Here is an 11,694-nt window from a genome sequence, read left to right as displayed (position 1 = left end):
TCAATCAAATATGAAGAGAACCCTTATAATATTTTAAAACAATAATGGATGGGAAATCTTCTTTTCTAGCTCAATTTTTTGTTGCATTCTTTTGAAATATCTAAAACTAATACTACAAGGTGGTGGTAGGTGACTCTGACTCTGAGGAATATAATACATATGCAATTATCTATTATCCCTCCCTATTCAAACAAATCATGAAGAGAAGAAACCCTTATAATATGTTAAACAATAATGGATGGGAAATCTTTTTTTGTAGCTCAAAATTTTGTTGCATTCTTTTGCATCTAATACATTGTCACTTTACACCTTTAATCTTTTAGAAACAAAGATTGCAATCCTTCACTAGCCATGTAAGACCAAAATACATCAACCACCAAAACCACAATGGAAAACAATGTTTTTAGAGAATACATATTGGGCACTTGCATTAATACTAGATGCTTTCATGCCATAACAGAAGAGTGTATCTCCTGTAATAAAATGCAAAAATTTTAGAGTAGCCAGTGGCGGATATAATTTGTTTCATCGAGTGTAAAATTATTACGAACTCGAATAAAGTCATACTATTATAAGTAACATCTCCATATGTAAGAGAACTTTCATTATGTATAATTTTTAAAAGGACTATAGAAGTTAGAATGTATTTATTTGCTACAAATTAAAGATATATGTGAGTTTCAAATGGGATCTCCATAAAGACATTATTCGAAGGTAAAAAGGAAATACATCTATTGTTCTAAAAAGTATGTCATTCTATGTGTCACTTTTTATAATTTAAAAGTTTAAAGTATAATAATTAAATATATTTTTTGGTCAAACACATTAAATAATACATAAAGTGACACAATTTTTAAGACAACAGATGAACTTTCTTAAATAAAAAAAGTGTTATAATAATTTTTTTAAATAAATGAATGGGTGATGTGACTAACGCGATGAAACATCGTGATTAAAATCATGCCCGAATATTGTCGGTTAAAACTCTACCGAAGATTATTAATATCCCGATTTAGGGTAACATTTAGAACGTCGAAACTTGGATTTCGGAGTGAAAAATATCTTAATACAATGTGATTCATCTCATATATCAACTATGGAACTACCACGACCTTCATCACATTCAAACATGACTCGACCACGATGATCACCATATTAATATATTTAATGACATAGATCAAATATGGATGAGTGACATGAAAATTTCATATAATGTGATCTCAAACATGTCTATTTCCAACTGGTCTTTCATTATTCTTTAGTGAGATCAATCCAAAATCCATAATTTCAACACAATAGTTACAATATACAAGTTCAAAAGAGAACAATAAATCATGTCATAAGAGAAGAGTGTATTTCCTGCAATAAAATGCAAAATATTTAAAACAGTAATGGTAAGGAGTTGAGTGCAGCAATGAAACAAGTCATTTATAGAAGTTTCGCCTTCGTGGTTTAGGAATACATTTTTTATCAGTTGAATTCAATACTACTTCACTGTTAGAGTTGTAAAGTATGAAATATTTGGATTTTAGTTTGAACTCTTTTACTGCTAATAATATCCCGGAATAAATGAGTTCCCTAAGAAACTTCAAATATCTCACTCTATCATATAATGACTTTGGTGGGGTGATTCCTTATCAACTTGGAAATCTGTCACAATTGGAGTATCTCAGTCTCAAAGAAAATTCTCTAGTATGAGCAATCTCTTTACAACTAAGGAAGCTCGTGCATTTATGATATCTAGATCTGAGTAAGAATGATAGAATTGATGGACAAATTCCTTATGCACTTGGAAATCTCTCACAACTAGAGTATCTTGATCTTGGAGGGAATTCTCTTTTCTGGAGCACTCCCTTTTAATGTTGGAAATCTTCATACGTTGCAAACTCTTAAGCTTAACTCCAATCTTGGTCTCAAAATTAATGGTGGAAACTGGCTATCCACTCTCACTTCAATAACAATTCTTGACTTGAGTGGCTTATCTCATCAATGGCCTCAAATAATCAGCAAGCTTCTTCCCAAGTTAATAGAATTGAGGCTAAGAGAGTGTCAACTTTCTGATAATGATATTTATTCTTTATTTGACTTCAATTCCAAGTTTTCCACTTCTCTTACCATCCTTAATCAGTATGAAAATATGTTGGAATGAGAATCAAACAATGAATAAATATCATTATGAGAAAGTTGACACTCTCTTAACCTCAAATCTATTAACTTGGGAAGAAGTTTGCTGATTATTTGCAGCCATTGATGAGATAAGTCACTCAAGTCAAGAATTATTAATGAAGTGAGAGTAGATAGCCACTTTCCATCTTTTATATTGAGACCAAGATGGAATTTGAGCTCAAGAGTCTACAACGTAGGAAGGTTTCCAACATGAAAAGGGAGTGCTACATGAAAAGAATTTCCTCCAAGATCAAGATATTATAGTTGTGAGAGATTTTCAAGTGGATAAGAAATTTGTCCATCAATTCTGATATTCACACTCAGATTCAGATATCTTAAATTCGTGAGCTTTCCTAGTTGTGAAGGGATTGCTTTAACTAAAAAATTTCTTTAAGATTGATATATTCCAATCGTAACAGGTTTTCAAGTTGATAAGAAATCATCCCACCAGAATAATTATATGATAGTTTGAGATATCTTAAGTTGCTTAAAGAACCCATTTGTTTCAGGATATTATTAGCAATAAAATAATTCAAACTGAAATCTAAATATTCCATAATTTGCAACTCTAACAGTAAAGAAATATTCAATTCACCTGATAAAAAATGTGTTCCCGAACCAGGAAAGCGAAGCTTCTGTACGTATGACATATTCCATTGCTACACTGAACTCCTTTCCATTTGCAACAATCTCTATTATTATGATCATCTCACCATGTAGAAAACATGCGAATGTTATCACCTAGAACGTCTTGTTTGAAGTTGAGGAGTATTTTTCTCTCTTTCTCAACACACTTTACATCTCCACTACAATATGCAATAAAAGCAGCAATAGTAGTGCAGTGCAAGTGCATGACAAACTTTGAGAAAAAAAGTGCTCATTGTGATGTTAATTTCAAACAATTGAGAATTGTGAAAGGTGTTTATGTTTAGTTGCCTATTTATGGGATCAAGTAGTGAGAATTAAGATAAGTGTGATGTAGTTGGAATATTTTCTGTGTTCAAAATTCAAAGATTCTCATACCCATGTTTTGTCTTCATTTAAAGGGAAGCGAGGCATTATTAGCTTCAGAACCAGGATCACTTGTCCTTAAAAGTTCTTATCTTCATGTACCAGACCAATCACATTCATCCATATGATATAAACAAATATTTTATGTTTTATTTTATTTTTTCAATTAGGTACCACCTTTTAATTAGCTTCGTACACAAATGGGACACCAAAAATAAGATAGATGATCTTCATTGTTAGCTTCCACGCAATTTCTTTCAACCACCATTTTCCAGGATTGGTAAGAAGACAAAAGTGGAGGAGTTTGGAATAATTGTACAATGCTCCATTGAAGAGTACATTAATATTGTCTTATGTAGATTTTGGGGCTTTCTCAATGACAACCAGAACTTCTCCAGTTTGTTCTAAAAAAATATTTTGTATTCATACAATATTTGTAAAGTTGTTCTGATTGGTATGCCAGACTTATGTACTAAGCCAATGATCAATTACCAATTTGAATATTATCCCTTGCTAGCTGCTATATGAATTGAATTGTCCTCTCAAAAATTAACTTTCGGGTCTGCTGGGTTTATTAACTTTGAATTTCTACCGAATGAATCAGTGAAAAAGTTTTTAAATGAGAAAGAGTCATAGAATTATTGACTTAATGTTTTGATGTCTCATTTATAACTTTTTCCTCTTCACATGTTCTGTCACAATGAGACTCACTAATGATCTGAGGCTCTTCAATTGCATATGGGTCAACAAATGATATCAGAGTCAACAGTTTAGTTGAAACACGATGGATTTAAGATGGAGCGGACTGATAAGTATGTGGTACTCACATTTAAAAAAAATTACTGAGTATATCCAAGTGTGAAATCTCGCATTAAATATGAGATGATGTATGAAAGATTTTATAAGTATAAAAGACACATAGAACTAGTAGCTTAAAGTTTTGTTTCAATATTTAGATGGTTTTTTCTATAACTCTTCATTCTATACATATACAGTAATAATGAGACTCCACAGTAATTGAAGGCTCTCTGTTATTCTTGGACGGGTCCACACAGATTTAGATACATTCAGAGTACAAATATGCAGAGGTTGTACCAATACCAATGCTCATTGGTCTAATTTTGATCTTTTATGAAAAAATATATTTGTGCTATTGTTCACTGCACTTCTTTTCCGTGTTTAATTATTTACATAGATATTTTGCTGACAGTGGCATCTTAACAAAATTGAATTCAGCTTTCACAAGACAGTGGATCAATTTGCCTTTAGACTCCCTTTTCATACGACAAGTGCTTTAGAAAATGCTCATTAGATTTTAAAACAAGAAATTAAAGTACATATATTTAATTAGTTAGCTCATACAGTCATACAGAAAGCACCAAAGGTGTTAATTTCCAATTGCGTATATTTGCTTTGCTTCTAAGATACCATGATTTTGAGATTACCATAGACAAAAAGTATTCATTCATTTGATGCAACAGAGAGAACAAAACCACAACAATTCTCATTTCTTATGCTTCTATTAAGGGGGACTTTTGATATGAAAGGGAAAATAAAAAAATGCCAAATAGGATCAACTTGGCCAGGTCAGATAACAAAAAGCACTACCTAAGCTAACCTCTATTTTCTTGTTTGCAAGTTGGTAAATGATAGTAACTTGGGGTAATACTAGCAATCTAATTCTTTTTCGTGTAAATCCATCATTATGGTACTTTTTATTTAATATATTAAGATTTGTCGATAGTGAGTATAGACAGATAATTGAAAGTATTAATAAACAATTAGGATTTAAATAGCCTCATTCATTAATTTGGTGCTTTCTTAATTACCTATGTAAAATCAACCAGCAATAGAGTTTATTCACAATCTCATGCATCTCTGTATTTTATACCAGATAGCCTATCCAAATTCATAAATGAACATTTCTTATTGGATGAAAGAGGTTTTTAAAGATATAGATACCATAAGTGCCAATTTCCTCTTTTAAGCCATATATAAAGGCCATGTATCCTTGCTAACACAAACAGCAAGCATCAACTGCAACCTTCTCTTCACTTTCAATTACAACAATGCATGGGCCTATGCCACAAACTTTGTCCCTGGAAAGTGAGCAAACACTTAGTGAAAAATGATCTAGGAATCTGAATGAGAGTTTCATGTTGTTTGGTGAAATATCTATGGGATTGTACTTCTGTAGAGAATGTCAATTATATATGTATTTCGTCCCTTTATATCTTTTTCCAAGTTTAGATGGTTTATGTAGTTATTCACCTGGATAATCAACCTCATAATGATATAAAAAATAGGAAAGTTCATAAACAAATTTAGATACAATTTTACATTGCAAATTCCATGGAGTTTGTATGAATATATAACTCAGGTGTCTAATGCTGCCTAAGGTGAATTGAAAAACACGGTCTATGTTGTTCACTACAATATTTTATTATTCAACTAACTACTTTTCTAGGTTGCAAAAATTGGTCTTATAAAAATTAGATTCAGTTTTCACAATAATTGAGTAAGTTTGCTTTTAGAGTCCATGTTCATTAGAAAATTAGTACCTTTTTTTGCAAATGCTGAAGAAAATAAAATGCAAACATTTAATTAGCTATCTCATTCAGAAAGCCTATATGGTGATAGTTCCAAAACTGTGTATTTTGCATTCTTTCCAAGATACTAAGATAGTATATAGATTGAAGATGTTTTATTCACATTATACAACAGGGAGAAGGAAACCACTATAAAGCCCTTCTCTTATCCTTCTTTAATGGGGTTTTTTCAAACACATGGAGACAGTCTTGCATACAAAAATGACACCCCATATTATGAAGAAAACTAAAAATTAGAAAAAGTAATTCCGACCTGCCGGATTCGAACCAGCGACCTAAGGATTACTCTGAGGTTAGTCCCCACTACAGTCCTCCGCTCTACCAACTGAGCTAAGGTCGGATAATTTGTGGCTGCTGGGATTCGAGCCCAGGTCTCCACGGCCACAACGTGGAATTCTTACCACTAAACTACAGCCACTTTGTTGTTCTGTTATATTCATTTCCAAATAGTTAATTTCCACCTATGAACAAAACATCTATAATAAATGATTTACAAATAGTTAATTTTCATTTCCAGCTTCAAGTTTTTTAGCTTATATTCTCTATTTTAGTTAATCATCTTTTTTATTCCTATCGATGATTAATACAAATATCATAATCATTATGTGGTTTTTTTCTTGTAATTTTCAAGTTTTTTTTAGAAATATAGTTAATTTTAGTTTTTTCATTCTAGTTTAAATTTTGTATCTTAGTCTAATGTCATAATTAATTGTATCATTGATTAGTATACATATGCAATGCTAGGTACATTTTTTAGGATTAAATCCTAAAATTTGAATATATAAGGACATAAATAAATAAATAACTAATATGCTATATCAAAATCAAATATATTTTAGGTTTTACTACTACACTCCAATAGTAAAGAATAACTATCTTTGAGACATTCTACAACTTAGTAAATACTTCTCTACGTTGGCGACTATCACCATCATGAATCAAATTCCAAGCAAACTTACCATGATACCAAGAAGAAAAATATTCCGGGTTTTCCCATACGTGCTTCATCCTTTTCACCTCTATACTGTAGGGAATATGTCCCAATGAAAGTAGATAGAAAGAACAAATCATATACATTACATTGAACATTAATTGAATTCCGTAAGCTATAATCTATGCAAAATTAATCTACTATATCTATTATTTGCGAACTAAACTAAGTACAAACTTTGACCGTTGTCCTCTAATCTAGTTGACTTGGTCATCTGTATATGATTTGTCAACAAACTTGATTTCATTAGTTGTTCAGTGTTGAATGATCTCCTTCATGAATTTCAACACGTAATAGCCGCAATCTACCTCGTTTGTTTGGCATAGAGATATGAACCTCTTGGGTAAAAGGCTCTTGAAACGATCTATCTTGGTTGGTGTATGGCTTAGGCTCACGGTTGAGTAGAGCCCTTGAGATTAAGCAGCGGAAATGAATTGAAATTGGATAAAAGAAGATGGAAAATATTTGAGGTGAAGGCGCCACAAACAATTCNAGAGCCCTTGAGATTAAGCAGCGGAAATGAATTGAAATTGGATAAAAGAAGATGGAAAAGATTTAAGGTGAAGGCGCCACAAACAATTCAGTTGTTTAATAAGCCAAAGTGATGCTCGCCACAAGAACTTGGTTCTTGATAAGAACTTCTAATCTTGGTCTAGCCAAGAAGGTTTGGAGAATACTCTCACAAGGATATAATCCTTTTTGATTCACAAAGGAATTCAATTTACTTTCAACTCAATCTATTTATTTCATAGCAAGAAGCCTTACATTTATAGGCAAGCCTCTAAGGCTCCCACGGTTTGTAGCTAAGGTGTATGCTTAGCAAGCTTACATTGGATACTCTAAAAACAAATGAATCTACTCCTAAATTAGACTATATTCGAGTAGTAAAGGAAATAGCACATGTGTTTCGTGTGCTTTATTACAATTGAAAACAAACTTAATGACTTGGCCTAAGGTACTTGATTGCCACAGTTGGATAGTGATGAGCATGGGATTCCCTTTCTCCTTAAGTGCACGGCCTAACCATTAAGTGATATGATCAAGAGACTTGAAGACTCATTAATGCACACGGCTAAGCTTTGATGAGCTCCATTGGATTCTTCTAATTTGGCACATGGAAATTGTTGGAATTGAGCCTTCTTAATGTTCCTCGGGTACACTTGGACTTGGCATAGGATTCCTTTGCTAAGGAATGAATTTCCCGCGGCTAAGTGTTGATTAAGGATGCACTAAATAGCATAGGATGTCGTTGGTGCAAGATGGTGGGCTGCCAACGGCTAGCATAATGCACCATTAAGGTCTCAAACGACCATATGCAAATTCCACACGAGCAACTTTGCTCCAACAGCTCTGAAATTAATTTAGGATTCCTCTGGTTGAATTGTGCCCAGGTGGATTTAGCTCCAACGGTCTAAACATGGTGTTTAAGCCTCATAAATGCTCCATTAAGCTCCTCCACGGTCACTTTGTGATTCCCTTCGAGCAATCTTCCTCCAAAGGCTACAATAGTCTTTATTTACCTGCCAAATAATATTAGACAAAGTTAGAATGAGTTTGGTTCACAAAAATTATAAGTTGGTCCAAGCATTAAAGTGTTGGTTACACTTTTAGGCTTGACTTAATCATCCACGAGTCAATTTTCATTCTGGTCAATTTTTATGGGCAGATTTACTACAAACATACTTTAATTAAATAAACTAAGTGTTGGACAAAAGTTAGCCCACACATTTATTGTTAAAATTAAATTTGCTCAATACTAATTAAATTGGCTAGGCCTGACTCGGTCAGGCTACGCCCAGTCCCTGATGCAGCATGCTAGGCGCATGCGCCTCGGTCAGACCAGTTTGGCCTAGCTCCTGGTGCAACACTGGGTGCACCAAAGTCCCCAACTTGGTCAGAGTTGTCTCGGTCAGGAATTGAGCCTGATGCGTCTGGCTCTGTGCCAGGGCCATTTTTGGCACCTTGTTCAGACCTGTGGCCCGAGTCATGCGCATGGCCTGGTCCATCCTTGGCTCGGTCAGAACCAAGGACCAAGATGCTAGTGAGCATCTTTACACCCCTTGGGCTATTTTTGGCTCACCATCATGGATCAACATTATGAGTTGACCAAGGGCATTTTGAGCCCTTTTTGCCTGAGCCCTAGTCATAGGACCACTTATGCCTTCAAGACCACATCAAGGTTAGGCTCTTTGAGGTTCATATCATCCTCTCCTTCTTGAAGAGATTTCGACCTCGAAATTGTATCTTCTTTACCTACATCAAACGGAAACAAACCATCAACATTTTCTAAATCATCATTAGATAAATACTTCCCTTGCTCTCGGATGCTATTTGCTTTGGGACAACCCTTAGTAAATTCTATTTGATTGATTAAGGCATCCATGAGTCCATTCTCAAGACAAGTGATTATTGTCTTGGAATCCCATCCGTCATCAACTCCTTTGATGATTTCAAGCTCCTGGAAAATTTTAGAAAGATATTTTGGCAAAACAAAGTTAGTTGTGAAAATAAATATAGGTGTGTTGGGTTGTTTGGTTAGAACAATCCTTTGATCCTCCACTTTATCCATAACATATAGTGGCTTTTTCTCTTTTTGTATCTTCTCACTCTCTTTTGTTTTTCTCTCTCACTCTTTTTTTTTCTAGTGCTATCTTTCTTTTCAAGATTCTCTTGTCCTCTAGTACTTGCTCAGGGGTTAACAGAGAAAGTATCACCCTCCTTTTGTTGTGTATCAATATGTAATTATTTGTTCTTCCATCATGTGTTGCCTTTTTGTCATACTGCCATGGTCGGCCAAGTAACAAATGACTAGCCTCCATATCCACCACATCACATAGAACCAAATCCTCATAGTTTCTAATAGTAAATGGAACTTCAACTTGCTTATCAACAAGCATTTCTCCTTCCTCACTCAACCATTGCAATCGGTATGGAGTAGGATGTGTCTTAGATTCAAGTTTTAGTTTTGACACTAGCCTTGTACTAGCCACATTGGTGAAACTTCCACTATCAATTATCAAACAACAAACCTTACCACCAACTAGACATCTTGTGTGGAAGATGTTTCCTCTTTGGTCAGCTTCTTGGTCTTTGATTTGGCTTCCTAATAGCCTCCTCACCATAAGCAAGTCACCTTCAGGAACTTTAGCATCATCCTCCTCATGACCACCCTCTTCATCACTTGAGGCTTCGGATTGAGATTCTATCTCTCTATTAGTCATGATCATTGTCTTCCTTGTGGGGCATTGAGAAGCAATGTGCCCAAGGCCTAAGCACTTGAAACACTTGACTTCTCTACTCCATTGACTTGGAACCACAGCTAGTTTACCTTGGCTTGTAGTCACAGATCCCTTGGTGCTAGGTGTAGCTTCCTTTGTTGGGCTCTCCTTCTTGAGTTTATCCACCCATTTTGATGATTGATATTTGGAACTAGAACTAGAAGAGAACTTAGACCTTTTCTGCCTCAATTGCTCTTCTACCTTCATTGCTTGTTGCACAAGATCATCCAACTCAACATAGTGTTGTAATTCAACAATGTCTTGGATGTCTTGATTCAACCCATGTAAGAACCTTGCCATAGTGGCTTCTCGGTCTTCATGGAAATTAGACCTCAACAAGGCTAATTCCATCTCCTTGAAATACACATCAACACTTTTAGACCCTTGTGTGAGCCTTTGTAGTTTGTTGTGAATATCTCTTTGATAGGAGTTAGGAACAAATCGTCTCCTCATTATCAACTTCATATCTTCACATGTATCAATTGGTTCAGCACCAATTCTTCTCCTCTCCTTTTGAAGTCGATCCCACCAAATCATGGCATACTCCTTGAACTCCAAGGCTGCCACATTCACTTTCTTCTCCTCATCGTAAGAATTGCAATCAAACACTTGTTCAATTTCCAATTCCCACTCAAGGTAAGCCTCTGGATCATTTTTGCCAATAAAGGTTGGAACCTTTATCTTGACCCCTTCTAATTTGTTATATTCTCTTCTTCTCCCTCTCCTTGCTTCCCTCCTTTGCATACCCCTTCCTCTCTCATCATCCGAGTCACTTGAATACCCATACGCTCGGTTATCAAGCCTTCTATCATATTCCAACTTCATTTGCTCCATTTGCCTTTGGAGTGTTTGAAATTGTGTGGTAATCATGGCATGTAGGGTTGCTGTCCTTGGGGACAATGGAGAACTATCACTTTCGTGATTAGACATTTCACTCAAACTCACGTGTATCACTCACTTTTTTGTTTGTGGAAAATGTAGGGAATTGTGTATCACTCAACACTCTATCCTCCACGACCTTCTTAAGTAAACCAAGTTTTTGAACCAAAAATTTTGTAAAAGAAAATCCTTCTAACTTCTCAAAATTGGAACGTTGTGACTTGAGTTACACCTCAAAGAAAGAATTTGACACTTTTTGTTTAGACTCTTTTCGGATTCTTTGAACTTTTGTAGAATCACTTTGACACTTTTTGGACTTTTTGACACTTTTTGATTTTTGGACTTTGACTCATTTTGACACTTTTTGATTTTTGGACTTTGACTCTTTTTTTGACACTTTTTTATTTTGGACTTTGACACTTTTGACAGATAACGATAAGGAAAGATAGATATACTCACGGCCAAAAGAAGATTAGTGAACACCAAGCAAGAGACTAGCTCTGATGCCACTTGATGTGAACCTCTTGGGTAAAAGGCTCTTGAAACGATCTATCTTGGTTGGTGTATGGCCTAGGCTCACGGTTGAGTAGAGCCTTTGAGATTATGCAGCGGAAATGAATTGAAATTGGATAAAAAAAGATGGAAAAGATTTGAGGTGCAGGCGCCACAACCAATTCAATTGTTTGATAAGCCAAAGTGATGCTCGCCACAAGAACTTGGTTCTTGATAATAACTTCTAATCTTGGTTCAACCAAGAAGG

At 34.8% G+C, this 11,694-nt stretch overlaps 2 non-coding genes and 1 pseudogene across 2 annotated transcripts; 1 reads left to right on the top strand and 2 right to left on the bottom strand.

Annotated features, from left to right (window-relative positions):
• LOC109352299 overlaps positions 1,517–11,694 on the top strand; it is a 30,892-nt pseudogene continuing 20,714 nt past the window's right edge.
• On the bottom strand, positions 6,034–6,126 carry TRNAY-GUA. Its single transcript has 2 exons — positions 6,090–6,126; positions 6,034–6,069 (listed from the first exon to the last, which is right to left on the bottom strand). It is a non-coding gene; the product is annotated as a tRNA-Tyr (tRNA).
• Positions 6,133–6,204, bottom strand: TRNAH-GUG. The gene has a single exon. It is a non-coding gene; the product is annotated as a tRNA-His (tRNA).

This window comes from Lupinus angustifolius, chromosome LG07 (assembly GCF_001865875.1).
Source record: "Lupinus angustifolius cultivar Tanjil chromosome LG07, LupAngTanjil_v1.0, whole genome shotgun sequence".
Taxonomy (NCBI): domain Eukaryota; kingdom Viridiplantae; phylum Streptophyta; class Magnoliopsida; order Fabales; family Fabaceae; genus Lupinus; species Lupinus angustifolius.
Note: the sequence above shows the minus strand (reverse complement) of the source record. Positions and strands in the feature narration are given on the sequence as shown.